This window comes from Callithrix jacchus, chromosome 5 (assembly GCF_049354715.1).
Source record: "Callithrix jacchus isolate 240 chromosome 5, calJac240_pri, whole genome shotgun sequence".
Lineage (NCBI taxonomy): Eukaryota > Metazoa > Chordata > Mammalia > Primates > Cebidae > Callithrix > Callithrix jacchus.
In genome coordinates, this window is record NC_133506.1 from 31,168,117 (window position 1) to 31,195,923 (window position 27,807).

At 43.9% G+C, this 27,807-nt stretch overlaps 1 long non-coding RNA gene across 3 annotated transcripts; it reads left to right on the forward strand.

Annotated features, from left to right (window-relative positions):
- The first annotated feature begins 585 nt into the window (after positions 1 to 585).
- On the forward strand, positions 586 to 27,807 carry LOC118154057 (uncharacterized). Of its 3 annotated transcripts, XR_013536356.1 has the most exons (4): positions 586 to 838; positions 4,577 to 4,759; positions 4,849 to 5,207; positions 27,712 to 27,807. It is a non-coding gene; the product is annotated as an uncharacterized LOC118154057 (long non-coding RNA). The 3 variants fall into 3 exon arrangements; XR_004743986.3 differs by lacking the exon at positions 27,712 to 27,807 and having other exon boundaries at positions 4,849 to 5,965; XR_004743987.3 differs by lacking the exon at positions 27,712 to 27,807 and having other exon boundaries at positions 586 to 827; positions 4,849 to 5,965.

A 27,807-nucleotide genomic window follows, 5' to 3' on the forward strand; every position in this document is an offset into this window, starting at 1 on the left:
ATGTACATGATAAGTGTATAAGAAAAGAAAGAATAGAAGATATTTGCTTAATAGGTATATATATATGTATTTGTTGATAAACATGTTGTATACACAGACACAGTCATAAAAATTAGGAGTCAGACTCACAGTGATGACAGCCCTCACTTCCGTAACTGGCCACATGGCCCCAGCTGGTGTTTCACTCGCCTCTTCCATCTCTTCCTCTGCATTCCCTGCAGCTTCAGCAAGCACCTCAGCTGGTTGTGGCTTTTTACCTGTGGCCTGAACCTTCATTCCTGAAGGCCCTGGACCATTACCAGTCCTGCCTGAATCAAGCTGTAGTTTTCCATCGACTTTCACAGGACATGATAGTACTACGAGATGCCCTTTGGGACCTGTTGTATTCCAGACCTACTCCTCCGTATCCCCATCGTGGAGGAGCAGCCCAACTTCCCCTCAGCAGTCAGGGTCACCACCCACCCAGTGCAGTAACACCTTTCTTTGCTTGTTGATTCAGAGACATGAGAAGTTCTAAGTGGCCAAGTGACTGTGGAATGTTTGTTAAGTTTCCTGGTGAAAGCGTTCCTCTTTGTGGAACTAAGATCTCTAGGCCAGCAAAGCATCAGATCATGGAAACAGGAAGCAGAAATTTTGCTGGTGGGTCATGAGAGGTGGTAGTGAGAGGTGCCATTCCCATTTCCACCTTTCACGTCTAGACTTGTGAATCCTGTCACCTCCTCGGTGACACTGCCCCAACCCTAGAAGGTATGGCCACCTGCCTGGCACTGTAACTGAGTCTTCAAAGGGACATTCTGCTTTTCTATCCAATTGGCTTCTTCAGAAAGGTGCGGACATGGTAAGACCAGCCGATTCCATGAGCATCGGCCGATAGCTGCACTTATTTTGCTGTGAAATGTGTTCCTTAGTCAGAAGCAATGCTGTGTGGACTGTCATGATGGAGAAGACATTCTGTCAGTCCACAGATGGTAGTGTTGATAGAAGCACTACAGGCAAGGAAGGCAAATCCATATGCAGAGTTAACGTCTATTCCACTGAGGCTAAACATCACCCCTTCGACGATGAAAGCTCTTCACTGTAATCACCCACCACAGGCAGCTGGCTGATCACCCCAGGGCATGGTATCATATTGAGCGCTCAGTGTAGGTCTCTGCTCCTGGCCAAATAGACACTCAGCAGTGGTCATAGCCAGCTTGGCCTTGTGAGTGGAAGTATACGTTGCTGAGCCCATGTGAACCTCCATCCCTGCCACCATGGCCACCTTGTTCATGAGCCCATTTGGCAATTACAGTGGTGGCTGGGGAAAGAGGTTGACCAATAGCTACAGACTGGGTCATCCTATCCACTTGATTGTTAGATTTCTGCTCTACTGAGGTCACCTATTAGAAGGCATTCAACATAAGACTTAACACCTTAAAAACCCTAGAAGAAAACCTAGGCAAAACCATTCAGGACATAGGCATAGGCAAGGACTTCATGACTAAAACACCAAAAGAAATGGCAACAAAAGCCAAAATAGACAAATGGGATCTAATTAAACTCCAGAGCTTCTGTACAGCAAAAGAAACAGTCATTAGAGTGAACCAGCAAAGAATAGAATGGGAAAAAATTTTTGCAATCTACCTATCTGACAAAGGGCTAATATCCAGAATCTACAGAGAACTAAAACAGACTTACAGGAAAAGCACAAAGAAATCCATCCAAAAGGGGACGAAGGATATGAAGAGACACTTTTCAAAAGAAGACATATATGAGGCCAACAAACATAGAAAAAAAATGCTCATCATCACTGGTCATTAGAGAGATGCAAATCAAAACCACACTGAGACACCATCTCACCCCAGTTAGAATGGCGATCATTAAAAAACCTGGAGACAACAGATGCTGGAGAGGATGTGGAGAAATAGGAACACTTTTACACTGCTGGTGGGAGTGTAAATTAGTTCAACCATGTGGAAGACAGTGTGGCGATTCCTCAAGGACCTAGAGATAGAAATTCCATTTGACCCAGCAATCCCATTACTGGGTATGTATCCAAAGGACTATAAATCATTCTATTATAAAGACACATGCACACATATGTTCATTGGGGTACTGTTTACAATAGCAAAGACCTGGAACCAACCCAAATGCCCATCGATGATAGACTGGACTAGGAAAATGTGGCACATATACACCATGGAATATTATGCAGCGGTGAAAAACAATGAGTTTGTGTCCTTTGTAGGAACATGGACGAATCTGGAAATCATCATTCTCAGCAAACTGACACAAGAACAGAAAATCAAACACCACATGTTCTCACTCATAGGGAGGTGTTAATAAGAACACATGGACACAAGGAGGGGAGCATGACACACTGGGGTCTGTCAGAGAGGGGACTAGGGAAGGGGCAGTAGGGGAGTGAGGAGGTAGGAGAGAGATTAATGGGGACAAATGGCAGATGTAGGTGACGGGGGATGGAGGCAGCAAACCACCTTGCCATGTGAGTACCTATGCAACAGCCCTGCATGATCTGCACATGTACCCCAGAACCTAAAATACAATAAAAATAAAAATATAAAAGAAAGCATTCACGTAGGTCACAAATGTCTTCACATCTTTTTTCACCTCCAAAGATGTCTATCTACGTGCCTCCTCCCAGCTTCCTCACCACCAATGTTCCAATCATGCTCCTTCTAAGTGCTGACCATCAGCCAACCCAGTGACCACAGCCCTTCAATCCGTTTGTTTCTCATGTCTGGCCATTTCTCCTTCTGGGCAACATGTACAGCCAAGTGTGCTGCGCAAAGCTCTACCCACAGGGAGGATTTCCCTTCACTGCCGCCCTTCCGGGATGTCGCAGAAAGGGGCTGTGCTGCTGCAGCCTCCATTTTCAGGCGGTGCCTGCACATTGTACAGAACCGTCTGTAAACCAGGCCTGAGGCTTCTCTTCATCTTTTGACTGATCCTAGGGAACTCTCCGTGAGGCCACACGTGCAGGCTGGGAGAGAGAAGGCAGCAGAGCAAGAGTGGGGACCATGGACACTTGGGGCACTTCGTCATGTCACTTGCTTGTGCCTTCAGAGCCTGCTTGGGCCCAGCCACGTATATACCACTTCCACATGGCGATGGGGCGCTGCTGTGCACACCCAACTGTATGGCTCATTGGTCAGACAACGATCAGCTCATGATGGACAACCAAGGGTGAACAGTAACTTTGTGACCCACGTCTAAGTGCTCGGTCTATACTAAGCTGTTTCTCAAAAGGGGAGCCGTTATTCACAGGCTACAGCAGGGCTTTTCTCCAAAATGCTATGGGCCTGCACTGTGACTCCCTTCCAGGAGCTTGCGAAAGACTCCTTGCAGTGTCCCCATCTGCCACTGACACTCTGAGTACCACTGCGTCTTCTGGGTCACATGCACAGCAGCCTGAACCTGCTGCGAAGTGCCTCTTGTTCTGCTCTTGTTCACTCAAACCTTGCAGCTTTTGGGGTCACCAGATAAATGGGATGAATAACCCAGAGGAGGAATATGTTGCCTCCAGATTCCAAAGAGGTCCACAAGGCGTTGGGCCCCTTTCTTCGTTGTAGGAGGGGCAGGTGCAACAACTTACCCTTGACTTTATACGGGATATTCCAACAGGCCCTACACCTCAGGAAACCTAGAGCTTTCACTGACGTAGAAGCCTCTGAGCTCTTGTTGGATTTGTTTCCCACCTTCTGATCCACAAATATCTTACCAATACGTCTGGAGTCATTGCTACTCCTCGCTCACTAGGTCCAGTAAGCACAGTGTCACTAATGATGTTAATTAATGTGATATCCTGTGGAAGGCAAAGGCAATTAAGATCCTTGCAAACAAGTGGGGTGTTGATAGGCCCTGAGGCAGCTCAGCGTAGATGTGTTGGTGACCTTGACAACTGAAAGTGAACTGCTCCTTGTGGGCTTGACAAACAGGTAAGAAGAAAAGGGAATTGGCCAGGTCAGTAGCTGTATGCCAGGACCCAGGGATGTGTTACTTCACTTAAACAATGCAGCTACATCCAATACAGCAGCTGCAATGGAGTCTGCCTGGTTAACTATGATAAGCCACCACCAGTCTCCAAGATGTGTCTGTCTTGGGCACAGGCCAAATCTACCAGTGAATACGCGTGGCAGGAATCACTACCCCTGTATCCTTGTCCCTAATGTGGCACTGATCTCTGCCAGCCGTGTAGGAATGCGGTGTGGCTCTGGGTTTATTTTCCCAGCTAGAGGCAGTTCTACTGTCTTCCACTTGGATTTTTCTACTCCAATAGCCCTGATTCCACATGTTAAGGAACCAGTTGGGTGAGGATTCTGAAAGCCTATTCCAACCATGCATTCCAGAACAGAAAATAACTACGGGATGGGCCGTGGGACCCACTGGGCCCACTGTGAGATGGACCTGAGCTAAAATTCCACTGATCATCTGAATCCCTCCCCCGACCCGATTCCATCAAAAAAAGACCCAGATCTGATTGGTGGGCCACAGTGAAATTTTGGGTCTCCTGGAATTAGTGTCTGCTCAGAGTTAGTGCCTCGCAGTCTCTGAAAGGTCTCCTTTCTTTCCCCAGCTGCATAGTTACCCTGATATATACAGACATGTCTCCGTTTGGGGAAGACCAGAAGCAAGATTAACAGCACAGACTTTTTGGAGTGCCAGGATCCTTCCTCAAGGTGACCCGTCCTCCCTTCATCCAAGGGGTCCTGTGTGGGAATTGATTGAGAGACCCTGATTCTCTGTTTTTATGCTTCAGGTTAGATTTTTACTCAGTTGACCTAGAACTTTTCTGTTTATTAAAATCACTTATGAATTTGGTAGACTTACTGTCTATTTCACTTCTAGGAACGCTGTGATAGACTAGCTGATGCCACAGGTGCTCTGGAGTCAGTCTACTTGATTGCTGCTTTGGCTCTGCCATCCGTTAAGAGTAGCCATGCCTACCTCGTCTTTGGTGGCTGAGTGCTGCCTCCTGGCCCCTGTCACCCAGGATCTTATGACTACATGCCAGTAATTAGATCCTGCACTGCGCTGAGATCCCACTGCTCTTAGCTGTCTGAACCCAGTGGCTGTCATCGCCAACGGAAGTCCGGCCATCAGAGAAGCATGAACACAGAGCTCCTCACGGATGCCAGGGCTCCCCGCCCAGACTTGCTTCTCACAGTCGTGGTGAAGAGTGTGGTTTCCGGGCTCTCCTACTGTGCGTGAGTAGCTCCTAAGGGACAAACCCAGTGTAACATGTCCTTTACTGAAGAGTACGCATTTGCAGATCAGCGCATTGCCGGCTCAAACATAAGCTCTCACCGGTCGAGAAACTGGGCCTTGGTAAATGCTCTAATTCCTGTGTTCAAAAACTCCTGTGGATTGCTGCAGAGGCATCATATTACATTAGAATGACATCAATCAAATCTTATGAAACTCAAATTTAGAAGAGTACACACTTACGACTAATACTTGGGATAAAATTTTTAAACGAAAATCTAATCTCGGATACCAGTTGAGACTTAGATGACACTTTTGGACTACCAGCTTACCTTTCAGAAAATCAAGCAATGTTTTGCATAGCAGAAAACATTTATCCCTCACAAGGCAGCCCCTTGGCCCAATCAACGTCAGTGCAACGGTGCAGAGTACGTCCGTGCACATGGCTAGCTCCCACCACAAGGGCACACAGTGGGCTAGCTGCCTCTACCTCGGGGCTCTCTCCAAAGCCATGGTGCTGGTGTGTGTCCCAGGCACAGTCACTGCCAATGAGGACTAGCAGCCAGTGCATAAATGCCCCATCTTTAAAGGGTGGCTTTTAGGTGATTTGTACAGGGCTTCTCAGAGGATAAGACGCCATTGCCCACAGCAATAACCAGCTCCATTATGTTCCCTCTATTGATTTCCCGTTCGTTCCTGTCTTCTTCCCCTCATTTTTCCTCCTTGGAATCACCTCTCAAATAAAGCACCTACACCCAGAACGACGTGTCAGGCTCTGCTTTTGGCAGAGCCCAGGTAAAGACACTGGCTTGCCTAATACGTATGAAAATGTGGGAACCCATGTGTTTAGTTTTCCAAGTTGGGAGGCGATGAATGTGTGTTACTTCTGTGTTGGGTAAGGCCAGAAGGCAGGTATTCTTAGGATAAGAGCACTCATTTGATGGGGAATTGATTTCAGCAAGTAGCTTTTTATTCTCAATCCTCATAAATCTACTGATCACTTACTGCATAGAAAGTTTCATGACATGCACTATGAAAGGTAGAGAGGAGAATAAATTAATTTAATCTCTTGTAGTTATCATTTTTTAGGAGGTATAAGCATATGGAAACGTGACCAGCATGATGGCACGGTATTTTAAAGTTCCAAGAGTGAAGCACATAAAGGCAGCTCCTTCTCTAAGAGTTCTGTAAGGGATTGAACATATTAGTAGAAACGCATCACAAGATGCGTGAGCCTTGAAACAGGTTCCTGACCAATACTAAGAGACACTAACGTCATAATTCTGAAGAATAGTTCCCCGCCTTTACCCAACATGAATTTGGCCATTCTATCTGGGACTCATTGCCCCACGGTGGATAATGGGATAGGCCAGCCACCACTAACATGTAGGAACCAGGGGTAACCCTACACATGGTGAAGTATGAGGCAGAGTGAGGAAGGGGCAGACCTCCCGCTGGAAGAGCAGTCGTTCTTGGATTTGTTGTATCAGAGCACACTTTTCTTTATCACGACCTTTTGAAGACCTGTGGTCTCATATACTAAAAAGAAAGAACACACCCTTGGGCTATGCTTGGGATAACAGGACAGACAGGCACCTGAACACGTTCTGTTAAGATTTACAAGATGGGCATGCTTGAAGCAGTCAGTGGAAACAGTGGGATTCGCTTATGAAGAACAGCAATGAACACACAGGTGTCTATTTACCCTCGACTCAAAAATGAAGCAGTCTCATTGTTAGGACAGCAAGAGTTCATTTAGCCTGAATGAAAAGAAGAAAAAGACATGCAAGGAAAGAATTACATTCACAGCAGGCTTTAAAAGATGACTAGGAGTTCAGTGGACAGTCAAGGTGATGCTGGGCTTCCCTTCTGGGAAGGTATACTGCTTGGGCTGCTGGGCTATTTTTACACATAACACGTCCATACCCTCGGGGACTTTTTGACTCTGGTTTCTCATCCTACCCTTCTGTTTCAGTTCTTTCTAGTCTAAGAGGTTGGAAATCCCAGAATTCAAATTATGATGCCCCAGAAAGTGCTATTACAAATGTATGAAATAATCTCACTGAAAGATATGGAGGTACAAGGTATTGACCTAAGTAGTTTTAGAGAAGAGCAGAATGCAGAAGACTGAAAGCAAAGGGGCTGCCCATCGGCACTGTGTTTCAGTTGGTAAAGTTGTCTCCAGCGGGGCACGTGGGTAAATGATTCTGAAACCATTGTACCTGTCACTTCACTTGAATAATGAGTAAACTGATGGCAGAAGGTGGAGCCAGCTTTCTCACTGTCGGAGCAGAATGTTGTAGAGAATCAAGGGCTAGAACTCACGAGATGCTGGATTCCAGTTAGAGACATCGGCGTGAGTTTATATTTAGCTCCATATTAAGATAGAAGGACAGATAGGTGTTAGCAAACACACATATATTTCCTTGCTGTATCTGCTGAGGTCTAGAAACAATGATATTCCAGCAGCAGTGAACACATCTGGCACCCAGGTTTTGGGTTTTGTAGCAGGCAGATTAATTTTTTTCCTCATCTTAATCTCAGAAACCTGTGAATATGATAGATTACATGACTACGAGAAATTAAAGTTGCTAGAGAAATTAAACTTGCTAATCAGATGACCTTAAAATGAAGAAATTATTCTGGATTATCTGGGCTGGGCCCAAAGTAATAACAAGGGTCCTTTAAAGTAGCAGAGAGAAGCAGAAAATGAGTCCATTTCACAGTGATGCTGTGTGAGGAGGTCGCTACCAGTCGCTGCGAGCTTTGAAGGTAAAAGGGAACCACAAGTCAAGAAGTGCAGGCAGCCTCTGGAAACTGGAGCAGGCAGGAAAAATGGATTCTCTATATGACATGTACCCTTGATACAATGTAATCAGAATGATGCTTCACACCTGCTGCTTTTCTTGCCAAAATCCATAACTCCATGACTTCCCTTCACACCTGCTGCTTTTCTTGCCAAAATCCATAACTCCATGACTTCCCTTCACACCTGCTGCTTTTCTTGCCAAAATCCATAACTCCATGACTTCCCTAATGATGAGAAAAACCTACAAATGCCAATAGAAAGCATGCTAAAAAAATCAACAGTGGTGTCATCAAAAACAATCAAATTGTAAGAAACTGTTACAGCCAAGCTTTGCCTAAAGATACATGATTACAAAATGCAGTGTAATATCCTGGATGCGATCCTGGAGTGCACACACACACACACACGAAATAACACAGATACACACACGTCACCACACAAATATACACATACACACACGTACGTACACCACACACGCAGACATACACACAAACACACACAAATGAAAACACACCTCATATGCACACACATCACACATACACACCACACACATGCACACACACACACAGATGCACACATAGGTAAAAAGGTAATCTCAATAAGTAAGGACTTTAGCTGCAATTTAATTTAATTATTGTAATTACAGTAAGGATGTTAATAATAATGTATTAATATTATTTGATTAATTCCAATAAATTTACTAATGTAAGTTGTCAACAGAGGAAACTTGGTGATGGGTAAATGAGAACTCTGTACTATCTTTGAAAGTTTTTTTGCAAATCTAAAACTAGTCTGAAATTTAAAAATACATATTCTACTCTACTATGAGATCAACTTTTTTAGATTTCACATGCGTGACACTATGCAGTATTCGTCTTTCTGTGCCGGACTTATTTCACTTAATGTAATGTCTTCTGGGCTCATCCATATCATCACACATGATGGGATTTCATTCTTTGGAATGTCTGAATAGTGTTCCATTGCTTATCTGTAACGCTTTTAAAATCCATCCTTTGATGAACATTTGCAGAGTCTATGCCTTGGCTATTGTGAATAGCGCTGCAGTGAGCATGGGGTACAGAGATCTCTGACATCCGGTTTTCCTTTTTATGTACATTCACCGTAGTGGGATTGCTGGGTCATACGGCAGCTCCATTTTCAGTCTTTTAAGGGGCCTCCATACTGTTGTCCATGTGGCTATACTAATTCACGCTCCCACCAACAGGGTATGAGTTCCCATTTTCCCACATTCTCACTAGCATGTGTTAATTTTTGTCTTTTCAATAATAGCACTCTAACTCTGGTGTGGTGACAACTCATTGTGTTTTTTAAATGTATACATAATAGATGTACATATGTTTGGTGTACATTTGATATTTTGGTACAATTCTATAAAGTGTAAAGATCAAATCAGGGTAACCAGGATATCCACCACCTTACACATTTATCTTTTCTTTATGCCAGAAACATTCGCATTCTTCTCTTCCAGCTATTTTGAATTGTACAATGGATTATTGTTAATTATAGTTACCTACTGATCTCTTGAACACTAGGTCCTATTTCTTGTATCTAACCGAATCTTTGTACCCATTCATGATCCCGAGCATTTTTTCATACACCTGTTGATTATTTGTATGTCTTCTTTTCAGGTGTTTAGAATCAGATTATTTTTAAATCCTTTTAAAATCACATTATTTGGGGTTTTTTTGCTGTTGAGTTGCTTGAGTTCCTTATATATTCCAGATATTAACCCCAGGTATTAACTTCAGATGTTGTCAATTTGCAAATATTTTCTCCACTCTGTGGGTTGCTTCTCCTTTCTGTCAATTGCTGTCCCAGAGGCCGGGAAAGGGAGGATGCGGTGAGGCTGCTCCCGGGTAGCAGGTTACAATTCGAGAAGGAGAATTAGATCTTGTACCCATCGCACACTACAGTGACTATAGTTAGAAACAAGGTATTGTATATTTCAAAAGAGCTAGAAGAGAGGAATTTTGAATGCTCTCACTACAAAAGTATGGCAAGTGTTTGAGGTGACAGACATGCTAATTAACCTGATTTGATCATTGCACGATGTACACATGTGTCAAACACAACACTGCACCCCATAAACATGTACAATTATTACGTGTCAACGGAAAACAAAATAAAACTTAAAGAAGGGCACTAATTCAAAGGGGGTCAAGATATCAGGGCTGCAGAGTGGGGGCTGATGGAACTTTAGAGAGATAAGGTGCCACATCTCGTAAGGAGAAAAAAAAAACCAAACCTGAGAAGATTTTTGTGAGGTTGACTTAAAAGGTCAGCACACCATCACTCAAGTGAAGCACTAAGTAGCAGTCATGTAGCTGCTTTCTTTTTTCCCCACTAAAGCAGTTTAGAAAATGTGCTTCCAAGGGCACTCGTGGGAGGGTTCTGAGTCCATTCTGTGGCCTGTTGTAAATAGTTTTAGTGCTGAGCCTCGGGTTTCAAAGGGGTGATGAGATTGCTTCTGACCAGCCTTTGTTCTCTTACTTGAAAGGAAGTGGTCCCTTCTGTTCAGTTGTGTCTTGCAGGGAAAAGGAAGGTACGTGAGAAGCATGAAATGTTTTCAGCACACCTCCTGAGCAGCCCTGTGACCGGGCAGGTTCCAGGAGATTTGACTCAGCTTGGGCTGGAGCTGAAGGCTAAAGGATGCGGTTGAATAGGATGGCCGCAGGCTAGGGCTGCAGGATGCATCATTTCCATGAGCTAGATAGTCCTAAGACAGCTGGATGTCATAAAACACAGAAGAGGACTAACAGGGAAACAATAGCCCCTGAGTAGAATGTTTTAATGCACAGGGGGGATGTATTTAACAAAATAAAGCTACTGTGTCTGCTGGTGAACACTGAAAGAACATGCAAAAACAGTCTTCTATTTCTACAGTGGTGACGCAAAACCCCACTCCTCTCCCAGCAGTGAAGAACTCTGTCCCGCCATGACACTGACTCTTGCTTCTCTTCCACTCTGAGATCACGTCTGCAAACTCAATAGCACACAAACCTTTCATGGATGCAACTGGGATTCTGGGTGATGGGCTCCTGCCCCCTGAGGGCAGCCTGGGCCCGCTGCCCCGCCATGGCCCTGGCAGCCCCTCGATAAGGTCAGAGGGGAGCCCGAGTGTGTAGACAGGGTAAATTGTCTGATGCTGAGCATGAATCCTGGCCCAGAGAAGTTGCTCAGAAACGCTTTTTCGCACCTCCCCGCCCCACCTCGTCTGATGGCTGAGCATTTGAGGCCTTGACCATGTGTAAATTTTGTGTTATTTTCTCAGGATATTAAGTCCCAAATGATACAACTTTGCCCATTTTATCTTTCTGGCTTTTGTCCTCCTGCTGTTTTGCTGTGGATAGTTGATGAAACAGAGCTATTTTTGTTTATAAATCATTGTCAACTGAGACCCCAAAAGTGGCTTCACCAACAAACAAAGTTCCCAGAACAAACCCACCCACCCAGAAGCGTCACAAGAAGTCACATAACAACACCCTTTTCCAGTTTATGAAATTAAAGGAGGTGCTATTGGAAATAAAGGCATTCTATTAAAACAATAATAACCCCCCACGCCTGGAGAAGTGGCGCACACCTGGAATCCTAGCACTTCGGGATGACAGAGCCTGAAGATTGCTTGAGGAACACTTAGCCAGGTGTGGTGGCAGCACCTGTAGTCCCAGCTACTAGGGAGGCTAAGGCAGGAGGATCACTGGAACCCAGGAGGTCGAGGCTGCAGTGAGCTGTGACCACCCCACTTCACTCCAGCCTGGGCCACAGTGAGACTGTCTCTTAAAAAATTAAAATAAAAGGTAACCCCTCCAGTTTCCATCTATGAAGCACTTGCGAAGTGCCAGACTCTGCTGTGCTCAGGAAACATCTGACCCATTCCTCAAACAGTGCTGTGGGCTACGGGTCACCACTGTTCCCACTTTACAGTGAGGACATGGTGGTGCCAAGGTGGCCAGCAGCATCCCTGAGGCAAGACGGCTCTAAATGAGTGAAGAGGATACAAATACAGATCAGCCTGCCCCAGCGACATCCAGTCCTGGCTAACCAGTGGCTCCCCTAGCCTGCGCCTGGGAGGCTGTGACCAGCTGGAGGCCACAAGGCCAGACATGCTTCAGATGTGCATCTTCACTGACTAGGCCGAAGGCACTCCATTGAATTTCCACAACACTGCATTGTCTGGTGGGCCCACTAGCCTTCTCCACCGTCTGCAGCCGCCCCAGCTCTGCCCATTGTGCTTGTGCCATGGCAGGGGACAGGCTCCTGGTCCTCCTGAGCAGGGCTCCAATGAACCTTCCGTAACCTCCGTTTCAACCCGATTAGAGAAGAGCAACAGCTTTCTCTCTGATTCATCTAGTTACATATTCAATGTTTCTGCTTTAAATGGCTTCATTCTGCAAGTCCAAACATGTACTTCCTAGCTCCCCAGGAGGCAGTTCCACACGCTGCCTCACTCATCCAAAGTGAGGTCAGCTCATCCGTCCTGTTACACCACAAAGCTTGGAGTCACCTTGACCTATTTCCTTCTCTCACAGCCAGCAGCTAATCCATAGCAAAGCCAGTGGGCTCCACCTTCAGAGAAAATCCACATACGATCTCCCCATCACCACTGGGTTCTCAGCCCCCACCCACTCTCCTTTTTAACCCTGGTAGGCCGCTGACTAGTGCCTCGGCTTCTCTAGGCTCCCCAACACACATTCCCCATTGAATATTTACAAGCCACAGTCACCTTCCAAAATAGAAATCAAGCCATGCCATCCTTCACTCAAACCAGTCATCCTTTACTCAGCATGAAGGCCAAAGTCCTTGAAGCCCATGGGTCCTAGTGCCCCAGGCCCCCTTCCTCTCAGAAGCTTTGTGCCCCACACTTGCTCTTCCTCCCACGTCTGAGCCACGCTGGCCTTATTGCTTGTTTTCCAACAAGCCAGTCTGGTTCAGACCATGGCCAGACCTAGCTCATCCCTGGGCTGGAGTGTTCTTGAGCCAGATTTCCACATGGCCAAGCCCCTCACCTTCGGAATAATAGACACAGGCTTGGAGCCTGTTCTGAGATTCTCTGTATTACTAGCAAGGATCCCAGCCACAGCCACAGGCCCACATAACCTCATGCCCGACTCCATGCTCAACCACCAGTCTGCTTCTACACTCAGATGAGAGGCACACAGGGGCTGTGGGTTTGGACTCCTGAGTCATTACCACCAAGGATGGTACAGGCTTTTTTTTTTTTTTTTTTTTTTTCTGAGACCGAGTCTTGCTCTGTTGCCCAGCTGGAGTGCAGTGGCACAATCTCGGCTCACTGCAACCTCTGCCTCCTAGGTTCAAGCGATTCTTCCGCCTTAGCCTCCCGAGTACCTGGTACCACAGGGGCATGCCAACATGCCCAGCTAATGTTTTTGTATTTTTAGTAGAGATGGGGTTTCACCATGTTGGCCAGGATGGTCTCAATCTCTTGACCTTGTGATCCGCCAGCCTCAGGCTCCCAAAGGGCCAGGATTACAGGCATGAGCCACCGCGCCCAGCCATACAGGCTTTGGGTGCCAGGCCAGTAGCTATCCTTAAGGTAAACACAGGCCACTGGTAGAGGAAAGACAATGGGAGTCAGGTAGCAACCCCTCCACTCTCTATGGCAGCTCTCAAATGCCACAGAATCACGTGGTCCAGAGAATGCAGGATTCCTGGAGAGCACACTGCCATGCCTGCGCCTGCCCTTCTCTGTGGCCATTGGTAGAGTGACTCCTCTTGGTAACCCACTTCTTCACGTTGCTTTGCTCATGTCCTGAGCTCCTCTGCCCTGTTCTGCATCACAACCCTGGGTTTCCACCTCCAAGTTGTCCTCTCCTTATCTTTGCCTCGGGTTCTGCTCTCTGGAAGGCCTGGGCTCAGTCACGCCCTAGTGCCTTTGCTCATGTATCGTGAAGGCCCATTCTGACCACCTGGTGTGATTCTGGGATGCCCATGGGACTCCTGGTCCCCTTGGCCTGCTGCATTATTTATTCTTTTTGTATTGCATTTAACACCTTCTAAGCTGCTATACATTAACTTACAAATGATATTTACTGTTCCTGTGCTGCAGTGGAAGCTCGGCGAGTGTGAGGGTCTTTTTCCTTCACTGATGCATCCCAGGCATGTAGAATCATGCCTGGTATATGGTGGGCACTCAGTAAATATTATGCAATAACGAATCAGGTCATTGTTAGGTTAAATGGAAAACAGGAAAAACGCCAGCCATGTGGCAATTATGACTGATTTCTGCACCTAGCTGCTCTCAGGAAAAGCCTCTCTCCCACCCACTGGCTCTCAGGTGGCTGTATGACAGTAAAGGTTTATAGCAGTTTGTGAAATATCAAGTGCTCTGGTTAGTACAGCTTTGTAACAACCCACACTTATGTCATAAAATAACCACCGTATTATCCTTCCATATTGTGTGCCAAGGTCAGACCAGGCAAGGTGGGATTGGCTCGTCTCTTCTCTGGAGACAAGATGAGGCTCCAAGATGTCTGGAGCCTCAGCTGAAGACTGGATTCTGGGATGACTCAATGATTAGAGGCTGAAATTGATGGGAAACTTCTTAAGTCTCATGTCTGGTAGTTGATGTGGTATATTGACCAGAATCACAGCTGAGTTGTGTGACTTCTCCATGTGGTGTCTCCAAGTGAGCTAGTTTAAGCTTCCTCAGAGCATGACTGGGTTCCCAGAGCCAGTCACCTAAAGGAACGGGTGGAAGCCTTATACTTCTCCTGGCGCCGTATTAGGAGGGAGTCACATGGCATCACCTGTGCTGCAGTCGCTGGGACAGAAAACATGCCCCATCTCTCAATGAGAGAAGGGCCAAAGTGCATGTAGAACGTCCCAGCCCAGAGGAGCTGAGAAGTCATGACGGCAACGCGGGATCTTACACGGGCTCCTGGAGCGGAAAGGGGGCATTGGATAAAGAGTAAGGAAATCTGAATGAAGTCGGGACTTCAGTTAAAATTGATGCATCAATATGGGTTAATTAACTGTGAGAAATACGCCATACTAATGTCAGATGTTAATAACAAGGAAAATGGTGTGGAGTACTTAGAAACTCTCCACAGCATCTCCACAGTTTTCCCATCAATAGTCTAAAGATGTTTTCAAAAACTAAAGCTTTTTTAAAAAGGAAAGAAAGAGCATATGGGACAGGGTATATTGCTGAGATCCTTCTTGAAAAATATAATTATAGTCTGCCACAGCCAGGAAGAGGTGCTTACACCAGCCTCGAAGGGCAGCGTAGGGGCACACGCATTTAGGGTTAAGTGGCTCTGAAGTCTCTAGATAAAAGCCGTGCTTATTACCCAGGGCTGTGAAGAAAGGAAGAAATGTCACTCAATAAGAAGAACAAATGGCCCAACAACGCGCTTAGTGTTTGATTTTAATGCACCGTGGTCATACTTTGCGGCCAGTTCAGCACTATCTACACGCAGATGCCCCCTCAAGGTCAACCAGACAGTCTCCATTTAATTACTTAATCAGAGATGATTGCATAAGCAGCCAGTGATTCTATAGAAGCCGATCATATCAGACTTTAAATGGGATGAATCTGCAGTCACTTTTTATCCAAACCATATGTACTTTTGAGAATATATTTTCATCTTAAAATTAAGCTTAAGATTTTTTAAATGTCATTGAATTAAAACACTTCCAGCATATTAAAAGATATGTAAGAAGAAAGGTGGTAAATACAGCCACTAATCTCTTGCTGCTGTTTTCAGTGAGAGGTGGGGTCCTATCCCCCTCCCCTGGTTATGGTCTTAGTGGCTCATTTGATCAGTAGAAAAGAGCAGGAGTGACTTTCTGAGTTTTCCAAAGGCTGCAATATAAGAAGATGTGAAGTTTCTGCTCTTAGAACCTGTGAGAAGCCTGAGCTACAGGAAAAGGTCCTTCAGGCCGTGCCTGTGTGAACAGCCCCTGCTGCATTCCCAGCTGACAGCCAACATTCCCGACCTGCCAGCCACCTTAGCTGTTCACTCCAGGAGCGGTGACAGCATCCCTGGCACCGTCTGACTATTACTGAATGAGGGGTCGCACGCAGCAGTCACCCAGTCAAGCCCAGGCAACGCACACATTTCTCAAAGAAAAGACATGTTTTAAGCCGCCGAGTGTTGGAATGATTATGCAGCAATGGGTAATCCGGTACAAAGATGTATAGATACTTAACTAGTACAGTTTTAAAGTAACCAAGATGTTTAAAATTGTGAGAAATTGTAATAGAATTCCAGCGAAAAATATTTGAATGAGAAGAAAAGCAACCTGGGAAAGGTTGAACGAATCAAATAGAAGGATGAGGTGTGAGCCGTGAACTGGGCCATCGATGTGGAAAAGCACGAGAAGATAGACGCGCCGTAACTGAGTGCAATGCAGGGAATTCGAATACAGGTGGTTTTGTTTGTTTGTTTGTTTTGTTTTTTGAGATAGGGTCCCATCTGTCGCCCAGAATGGAGTGTACGGCATGATCTGGGCTCACTGCAACCTCCGCCTCCCACATATAAGCGATTCTCCTGCCTCAGCCTCCCTGGTAGCTGGGATTACAGGCAGGTGCCACCATGCTGGCTAATTTTTGTAGTTTCAGTAGAGACAGTGTTTCACCATGTTGGCCAGGCTGGTCTCAAACTCCTCACTTCAGGTGATCTGCCCGCCTTGGCCTCTCAAAGTGCTAGGTTCTTTTTATACTTCTTATTTTATATTATTCATTCAATAATCTATTTGTTAGTTATTTTGAGTAATATCAAACCTGTGAACCCATTACTCAATATAAAAACTAGAATCTTAATAATGTCTTGTATTAACTCTATGGCCCCTCATATTTTAGTTCCCTGTCACGCTCATACTCAAAATGAGATGACCTTCATATGCATCTTATCTCTCCTCCTTTCCTCTTCTTCTTTCTTAATTTTTTTCTGAGACAGGGTCTCTCTCTGTCACCCAGGCTGGAGTGCAGTGGTGTGATCCTGGCTCACTGCAGCCTCAATCTCTCAGGCTTAATTGATCCTCCCACCTTAGCCTCCCAAACAGCTGAGACTACAGGCATCCATCCCCATGCCCGGCTACATTTTCTTTTATCATTTTTTGTAGAGATGGGTTTTCACCATGTTGTTCAGGCTGGTTTCTAACTTCTAGGCTCAAGCAGTCTGCCCACCTCGGCCTGGCCAAGTACTGGGATTACAGGAGTGAGCCACCGTGCCCAGCCCTCTTCTTTCTTAACAGAATCCACTTACCTTTTTGAAAGCTGCATTTAGTTTCACACAAATTTAGGTTGCTTCCCTGATCACTGAGCTCATTAGCAGGTATATCTACAAAGATGGAGAAGGACAGTAAATTCAAAAATAAAGGTATGTTAAATACATATTAAATTCAACAGCCCTTCATATTAAAAACTCTCCATAAGCTATGTATTGAAGGGACATGCCTCAATTATAAGAGTCATCTATGACAAACCCACAGTCAACACCACACTGAATGGGCAAAAGCTGGAAGCATTCGTCTGGAAAACCAACAGAAGACAAGGATACTACTCCTATTCATTAGGGTATTGAAAGTCCTAACCAGGGCAGTCAGGCGAGAGAGAGAAATAAAGGCATCTGAATATTAAGAGAAGTCGAACTATATGTTGTAAAACAATACAATTCTACATCAAGAAACCCCCACAGTCTCAGTCCAAAAGCTCCTTGAGCTGATAAACAACATCAGCAAAGTTTCAGGATACAAAATCGTGCAAAAATTACCAACATTCCTGTACAACAACAATAGTTAAACCAAGCCAAATTGGGAATGCAATTCCATCTACAATTGCCACAAAAATAAAAGTAAAATGCCTAGGACTACAGCTAACCAGGGAGACAAAAGATCTATAAAACACTGCTCAGAGAAATCAGAGATAACAGAAACAAATGGAAAAATATTCCAATGTCATGGATGAGAAATCAATATCATTTAAATGACCATACTGCCCAAAGCAATTTATGGATTCAATGCCATTCCCATGAAACTACCAATGACATTCTAAACAGCATTTTTTTAAAAATTCTATTTTAGGCCTGGCGCAGTGGCTCACGCCTATAATCCCAGCACTTTGGGAGACCGAGGCGGGTGGATCACGAGGTCAACAGATCAAGACCAACCTGATCACCATTGTGAAACCCCATCTCTACTAAAAATACAAAAAATTAGCTGGGCATGGTGGCGCGTGCCTGTAATCCCAGCTACTCAGGAGGCTGAGGCAGGAGAATTGCCTGAACCCAGGAGGCGGAGGTTGCGCTGAGCCGAGATCGCGCCATTGCACTCCAGCCTGGGTAACAAGAGCGACACTCCGTCTCAAAAGAAAAAAAAAATTCTATTTTAAAATTTATATGGAACAAAAAGAAGAATCCCAAATAGCCAAGACAATCCTAAGCAAAAAGCACAAAGCTAGAGGCAAGGCATTGTGTTACCTGACTTCAAACTATACTACAGAGATGCAGTATAGCATGTTCCTAGTGCAAAAACAGACATGTAGACAAATGGAACAAAATACAGAACCCAGAAATAAGGCCATACGCCTACAACTATCTGATCTTCGACAAACCTGACAAAAACAAGCAATGGGGGACTTCCTGTTCGATGAATGGTACAGGGATAACTGGCTAGCCGTATGAGGAAGATTGAAACTGGGCTGCTTGCTTATATCATACACAAAAATTAACTCAAGCTGGATTAGAGACTTCAGTGAAAAACCCCAAACTACAAAAACCCTGGAAAACAACCTCGACATAACTATTCAGACATATGAATCAGTGAAGACTTCACGGCGAAGACACTGAAAGTCAACAAAAGCTAAAAATGACAAATGGGATCTGATTACACTGAAGAGCATCTGTCCAGCAAAGGACACCACCAACAGAACGAACAGACAACCTACAGAACGGGAGAAAAGTTTTGCAAACCATGCCTCTAGCAAAGGTCTAATATGCAGCCTCTATAATTTAAACAAATTTACAAGAAAAACACAACCCCGGTAAAAAGTGAGCAAAGGACATGAACAAGCACTTTGAAAAAGAAGACATACATGTGACCAACGATCACATGAAAAAAAGCTTGACCTCACTGGTCATTAGAGAAATACAAATCAAAACCACGATGAGACACCATCAGAGTGGCTGTTACTAAAGATCAGATAATAATAGGTAATGGCAAGTTTGCAGAAGAAAGGTACACTTATACACTGTAGATGGGAGTGTAATTAGTTCAGCAATTGTGGGAGACAGTGTGGTAATTCCTCAAAGGCCTAAAAACAGAAATATCACCTGACCCAGCAATCATGTCACTGGATATACATCCAAAGGAATATGCACCTTTCTATTAGAAAGACACATGCGTGTGTATCTTCACTGCGGCACTATTCAGTAGCAAACACATGGAATCAACCTAAATGTCCATCAAGGGCAGACTGGATAAAGAAAAGGTGGTGCATATACACCATGGAATAGTACATAGCCATAAGAAAGAATGAGATTATGTCCTTTGCAGGAACATGGATGAAGCTAGAGACCACCATCCTTAACAAGCTAATGCAGGAACAGAAAACCAAGTATCACATGTTCTCCCTGTAAGTGGGAGCTAAATGACGAGAACACATGGACACATACAGGGGAACAAGACACACTGGCACCTCCTGGAGGGTGGAGAGGGGAAGAGGGAGAGGATCAGGCAAAATAACTCGTGGGTACTGGGCTTAATACCTGGGCGATGAAATAATCTGTACAACAAACTCCCGTGACACAAGTTCACCTACATAACAAACACGCACATATGCTGAACTTTAAAATGAGAGTTAAAAGTTACATTTTTTTAAAGGTAATGTTAACATTTTTACTATTAATTATTAAGATTTATTAGTATGGTTCTGTTACATTGCATGAAACCAATATCTGATTTGGCTTTTCCAGCATGATTTGTAAACAGACTGCGTAAGAAGCAAAGGACAGCCCGTGGAAAGGTCCTTACTCTTGAGTTTAAAATTAAGATCTAGAGTCATTTATTTATTATAGCACATACAGAACATTAGCATTTATATTCATTGTGGTAATAAGCATGATATACACCGTTCATGCCTGCAAGATACCCGCAGTAGAGGAAATGACATGAAAACAAATAAATAGAAATGATAAAGTAAGTCGAGGGTAAAAATAGGACACCAAATTAATTGTGTCTAGAAGCTAGGGCGTAAAACTCTTCCCCAGGCTGTTGACACATGGTTGAGATTTTGAAGGAAGAACAAGGATTTGTCAGAGGGACACGCGGTGGAGGGAGGGCAGTGGGCAGAATGATTCAGAGAGATGGAGCAGAAGTGCAAAGCTGTGGAGAGCTGCAGCGTCTGCCGATCTAGAGCAGCCCCTAGGGACACTCAACAAACTGAGATTCTCTGAATTGTTTCTTGTAAATTGCCATCGTCCAACACAGCAGACATGACCCTCACATGATCACTGAGTTCACGGAACCCGGAACGTCCACAGTGAGAGGTGCTGTCAGTGTAAAGTGCACCTTGGATTTTGAAGACTTAATATGAAAGAGGTTTGTATAACAGCTCATTAACCTGTTTACATCGCTGACACCAAAATAACAAGGTTTTAGATATTCTATACTTAAATAAAGCATGGCATTAAAATTAATTTCTGAGCCAGGCATGGTGGCTCATGTCTCTAATATCAGCACTTTGGGAGGCCAAGGTGGGCAGATCGCTTGAGTCCAGGCATGAGCAACATGGCAAAACCCCATCTCTACCAAAAAATACAAAAATAGCCAGACCTGGTGGTGAGCGCCTGTAGTCCCAGTTACTTGGGAGGCTGAGCCCTGGAGGCAGGGTTCGTTGAGCCAAGATGACACCACTGTACTCCAGCCTGGGTGATAAAGTGAGACCGTGTGTCAAAAAAAAGATTAAAATTAAAATAAAATTAATGTCATTTTTAACTTTTTAAATGTAATCCCAGCACATGATTGTATGATGGATAATGTGCTCAGGATACTGCTCGAATGCATGTTCTTATAAAAGGACAAGTTTGCCCGCCACCTGCTCGGCCTTCTCTTTGCCCTTGCACCATTTGATTTATTTTGCCAAGCTATGACATACCAAGAAGACCCTTGGCTTGTGAGTCCTCAATCTCAGACTTCTCCACCTCTAAAACTGTAAAAACTGATCTCTGTTCTTTATGAACCACTCATTCTCAGGTATTCTTTTGCAATAGCACAAAACAGGCTAAGATAGGAAATTGGTGCCAGGGAAGCAGGGTTGGTACAGCAAATCCCTTCACCTTGTGTACATTGTGTATGTCCATCAAACGTCACAGTGTGTTCCACACATCTTATTCCTTATGCTTTGTCAATTAAACATAATATTAATTTTTAAAAAAGAAAATCAGTGAGAACGTGGCTACAGTTTCCACAGTCTTCCCTATATAGTTTCTCCTGCCCAGACCCTATTCCCTCACACCCACCAACACATCCTATCAAATGTGAGGGAAACAAGGGTGTTCTATTGACCAATAACGAACCCCAGTTATTCTCGAGTCTGGGCTAAGAAAAGTCTGAGGGATCTGAAATTCTGGCCAAAAACAGAGGCATCCTTTTGGGATGAGACCAACTTGAAGACGAGGACCAAGCCATTGAGATGAGCCAAGGTAATCTTCAAACCGAAGACACAGAGAGCTTTTTAGAACCGCTGTTCCAGGAAGCCAACCCCAAGGCCTGTGTCGTTAGAACATCCTGGCCTCCCCAGTCACTGAGTGATTTCCAGCCCGGCCCAGCAGACACCTCACTCACATCAAGCTGGCAAGGACAGGAGGTGAAGCTCAGCTGGTTTCTCGGGTGATGCAGGAAGGCGCGGCCCAGTCTATCACATTCGTGCCAGAATAACTGATTAAGGTACCAGCCCTTGAAGCAGGCTTGTCTGTAGGATGTGACCTCCCAGACCCTGTCTGGCACCCGCCGTACTGGTGCAGGTGTTATGCCAAGGAACCAGCTCCTTCTGGCTTCCTTATTCCTCCCTCCTCCTTATTCAGCCTCTCACCGGTTTTTTGCACTCAGAACAAAAAGCACAGAAGGGATTGTTCGCTCACAGTGAAAATTTATTCTGGATAGGTCATTTGTTTTAGTGAACATGGAATGTTCTTGAAAATATTGCCATTATTTGAAATTACATTCCTGTTCTGCAAGATAAGAGATGAAACAAAGCTGGCCTCCCGCTTTCTGGTCCATGAAAAGCAAAGTGAGAATCAAAACAAAGCAAAAAGCACAAAGAACCACAACAGCAAAATGCTCGCAGCCCCGCGGAGGGAGGAAATCGTCTGCAAATGCCACTCTCCATCTATTTAATGTTTCTGGGTTTCTGCTTTTGTTCAGTAGAATCCGTGGTTTGGGAGTTGAGTGGGCTAGCTTGGCTGCCTTTGGAAGGAAGGAATTCTTGATACGGGGGGCGGAGGGGTCACAGAGAAGTGGAGGCTTGTTGTGTATCTCCCAGTTGAAGAACACACGCCCCTTTACGGGAGCTGTTGATTGTGGTTGATGGCAGTCTCCAGAACGAGAAACAGAAAAGGCTCCCCGACCGTGGGATTATTCCAGAGGTTTCCACATTTGTCTGCAAACCCCACAAGACCGAATTTATCTTAGGTTTAATTCTGTCTTCAGAATTATTTTAAATCTTCAGCTCATGTTAATATGTGAAGTTTGGGAATGACTGGATTCTATGTTTATTAGACAAACATCAGCCCTGCATTTCATGAGACTAAATGATGGACATTGAATAAAGGAAACAGATAAAATACGAAATGACAACAACAAAACAAGCCAGGCCCTTGGAGAGCTTGCCCGTGACTGAGGGGATAAAGCATTTGTGCAGATGCCGACGCCTGCAGTGGTGGCTGGGTCTCTGGAATGTGCTCCGGGTTTAACTCCACTCAGTGCCGTCTGATGGTGACGCTGCGGCTCACCCAGAGGGAGCACCCAGTCCCCTCAGCCTCTCCTGCAGCTCCCACACGCTGACCCTGAGTGCAGGCAGGACTCTCCCAGACATAGCACCCAACTGACCCATCCCCTGGAGACTTACGCCCCCAACTGTCCCACTTTTGTACCAGCTGCTGGTCTTTGGGAGGGGCACTTAACATATTAGCGTAATGAGCTGTTTCTGTGACAGTGGCGGCATATCCTGATCTCCCCCGACGTGCCGTCTTTTGATTTCACTGCATGGTTGATACAATGCCAGAAGTTTTATTTTACGTAGCTAATTTTATTAATCACCTTTTTCCTTCTTCTTGGGTTTGCTTCATAGTCAGAAAAGCTTCCCATATTCCACATGTACAATTCATATAATGTGTTCTATGTAATATATAATATTTTCTATACTACGTACACACAACATATCTATGCCACTGATTTTTGTGTATTAATTTTATGTCAAAATACCTGAATTCTGAACTCCCTTATCATTGCCAAAATTGTTTGGTTGAGTCCCTTCGTTTTTGATGACAACTGACAAATATTATCTACTATTACAGCTGTTTTATCTTTCATCCCAATTGTATATCTTTAATTTTGAATTAATTTTTCTAAGTCTTGGTGGTAGTACAGCATCAGTAATAACAAACAATATTGAAGATAAACAGGAGCTTGCACCTTTGTATTTTCTCGGACTGCAATGAGAACGCTTTGGTGTACAAAGCCAAATGGCCACAAAGAAGTGTCGATGCGTTATTTTTAAGAGTGTTATTAAACACACACACACACACACAAGCATGGAAATCGGACTTTACATGTGCCTTATCAACATCTGTAGAAGAAATCAATTTTTTTCTAATATTGAATCCCTTTGCAGTCCTGAAATAAACCCTTATATGATGCTTTTTCTTTTTTTTTCTTTGTTTTTGAGGCAGTCTTGCTCTGTCGCCTAGGCTGCCTGGCTACATTTTTTAAAAAAATTTTTGGAGAGATGAGGTCTCACCATGTCACCTAGGCTGAGGTCTTAAACTCCTGGCCTCAAGCTATCCTCCCACCTCAGCCTGCAAACTGCACAGATTAGAAGTGGGAGCCACTGCACCCAGCAACCCCATACAATTCTATTAAAAAGCTTTAATTGTTCTGCTTACTGTTATTTACATTAGGATTTTTGAATGAATGTTTACATATAAAATCGGACTGTAATTTACAATTTCTTATGAAATTATTTTCACATTTTTGTGTAAATAGCATGCTTTTTTTTTCAAAATATTTTGAAATAAACAATTATTTTTCTTTGGTCTGAAGTAGTTTCATATCTTAGGAATTATCTACTCTTTAAATGACATGATTCTTCGCTATTTTCTGAAGTTGAGTAGTCTTTTAATAAACCCTTATTTCTTCTATAATCACGTTTGTTTTCTATCTCTTCTAGCTTTTCTCTTCCCTGAGTCTGTCTTGACAAAGTATGTTTTGTTACAAAATTAGCATTTCCTCCTAGATTTCAAATGTATTTCACAGAGTTAAGTAATGAGGTGTTTTCTAATTTTTAATTATCTCCGATTTTTTTCTAAATAGTTTCTCATTTTGTGTGTTCGTGACTTCTTCCCTATACTGAAAACTGTGACTCTTTCTCAGAATCCTGCACTAGGTATATCTCAAATATTTTCAGATGTAAAATTGATGTTGTTATTTGTTTTGCTGTTGTTTACAGTTAGCCTGGTGTGTGTGTGTGTGTGTGTGTGTGTGTGTGTGTGAAGGTTTCACTCTGGTCCCAGGCCAGAGTGTAGTGAGTGACACGATCACAGCTCTTGGCAGCCTCAACTTCCGTGGGCCCAGGTAGTCCCCCCACCTCATCCTCACAAGTAGCCAGGATTACAAGTGCACGCCACCACGCTGGCTAATTTTTTGTAATTTTTTTTTTTTTAAATCCTTAGAATTTTTATTTTTATTTATTTATTTTTTTTAATTTTTTATCGGATTTTAGGTTTTGGGGTACATGACCAGAGCATACAAGACAGTTGCGTAGGTACATACATGGCAGTGTGCTTTGCTTTCCTTCTCCCCTTCACCCACATTTGGTATTTCTCCCCAAGCTATCCCTCCTCACCTCCCCCTCCCACTGGCCCTCCCCTTTTCCCCCCAATAGACCCCAGTGTTTAGTATTCCCCTTTCTGTGTCCATGTGTTCTCATTTTTCATCACCCGCCTATGAGTGAAAATATGCGGTGTTTCATTTTCTGTTCTTGTGTCAGTTTGCTGAGGATGACGTTCTCCAGATTCATCCATGTCCCTACAAACGACACAAACTCATCATTTCTGATTGCTGCATAATATTCCAATCCAGTCTATTATTAATGGGCATTTGGGTTGATTCCAGGTCTTTGCTATTGTAAACAGTGCTGCAATGAACATTCGTGTACATGTGTCCTTATAGTAGAACGATTTATAGTCTTTTGGATATATACCCAGTAATGGGATTGCTGGGTCAAATGGAATTTCTATTTCTAAGGCCTTGAGGAATCGCCACACTGTCTTCCACAATGGTTGAACTAATTTACACTCCCACCAACAGTGTAAAAGTGTTCATTTTTCTCCACATCCTCTCCAGCATCTGTTGTCTCCAGATTTTTTAATGATCGCCATTCTAACTGGCGTGAGATGGTATCTCAATGTGGTTTTGATTTGCATCTCTCTGATGACCAGTGACAATGAGTATTTTTTCATATGATTGTTGGCCTCATGTATGTCTTCTTTCGTAAAGTGTCTGTTCATATCCTTTTCCCACTTTTGAATGGGCTTGTTTGTTTTTTTCTTGTAAATCTGTTTGAGTTCTTTGTAAATTCTGGATATCAGCCCTTTGTCAGATGGGTAAACTGCAAAACTTTTTTCCCATTCTGTTGGTTGCCGATCCACTCTAGTGACTGTTTCTTTTGCCGTGCAAAAGCTGTGGAGTTTCATTAGGTCCCATTTGTCTATTTTGGCTTTTGTTGCCAATGCTTTTGGTGTTTTGTTCATGAAGTCCTTGCCTACTCCTATGTCCTGGATGGTTTTGCCTAGATTTCCTTCTAGGGTTTTTATCGTGCCAGGTCTTATGTTTAAGTCTTTAATCCATCTGGAGTGAATTTTAGTGTAAGGTGTCAGGAAGGGGTCCAGTTTCTGCTTTCTGCACATGGCTAGCCAGTTTTCCCAACACCATTTGTTAAACAGGGAATCCTTTCCCCATTGCTTGTTTTTGTCAGGTTTATCAAAGATTGTATAGTTGTAGATATGTTGTGTTGCCTCCGGTGCCTCTGTTTTGTTTCATTGGTCTGTATCTCTGTTTTGGTCCCAGTACCATGCTGTTTTGATTACTGTAGCCTTGTAGTATAGTTTGAAATCTGGTAGTGTGATGCCCCCCGCTGTGTTCTTTTTGCTTAGAATTGACTTGGCTATGCAGGCTCTCTTTTGGTTCCATATGAAGTTCATGGTGGTTTTTTCCAGTTCTGTGAAGAAAGTCAATGGTAGCTTGATGGGGATAGCGTTGATTCTGTAAATTACTTTGGGCAGTATAGCCATTTTCACGATATTAATTCTTCCTAACCATGAACATGGAATGTTTCTCCATCTGTTTGTGTCCTCTCTAATTTCATTGAGGAGTGGTTTGTAGTTCTCCTTGAAAAGGTCCCTTACATTCCTTGTGAGTTGTATTCCAAGGTATTTTATTCTTTTTGTAGCAATTGTGAATGGCAGTTCGTTCTTGATTTGGCTTTCTTTAAGTCTGTTATTGGTGTAGAGGAAGGCTTGTGATTTTTGCACATTGATTTTATATCCTGAGACTTTGCTGAAGTTGCTTATCAGTTTCAGGAGTTTTTGGGCTGAGGCGATGGGGTCTTCTAGGTATACTATCATGTCGTCTGCAAATAGAGACAATTTGGCTTCCACCTTTCCTATTTGAATACCCTTTATTTCTTTTTCTTGCCTGATTGCTCTGGCTAGAACTTCCAGTATTATATTGAATAGGAGTGGTGAAAGAGGGCATCCTTGTCTAGTGCCGGATTTCAAAGGGAATGCTTCCAGTTTTTGCCCATTCAGTATGATATTGGCTGTTGGTTTGTCATAAATAGCTTTTATTACTTTGAGATACGTTCCATCGATACCGAGTTTATTGAGGGTTTTTAGCATAAAGGGCTGTCCTCCCAAGCCTAAACCAGGAGGAAGCTGAAACTATGAATAGACCAAAAACAAGGTCAGAAGTCGAGGCAGCAATTAAGAGCCTACCACTCAAAAAAAGCCCAGGTCCAGACGGGTTCACAGCCGAATTCTACCAGACACACAAAGAGGAGCTGGTACCATTCCTTCTAAAACTATTTCAAACAATCCAAAAAGAAGGAATCCTTCCCAAATCATTTTACGAGACCAACATCATCCTGATACCAAAACCCGGCAGAGACCCAACAAGAAAAGAAAACTTCAGGCCAATATCCATGATGAACATAGATGCAAAAATCTTCAATAAAATATTGGCAAGCCGATTGCAACAGCAAATCAAAAAACTTACTCATCATGATCAAGTAGGATTCATCCCAGGGATGCAAGGCTGGTTCAACATACGCAAGTCTATCAACGTAATTCACCACATAAACAGAACCAGAAACAAAAACCACATGATTATCTCAATCGACGCAGAGAAGGCATTTGACAAAATTTTTTGTATTTTTTAAGGAGACGGGGCTTCAACATGTTGGCCAGGCTGGTCTTGAACTCCTGCACTCAGGCAATTCGTCCACCTCAACCTTCTAAAGTGCTGGGATTACAGGT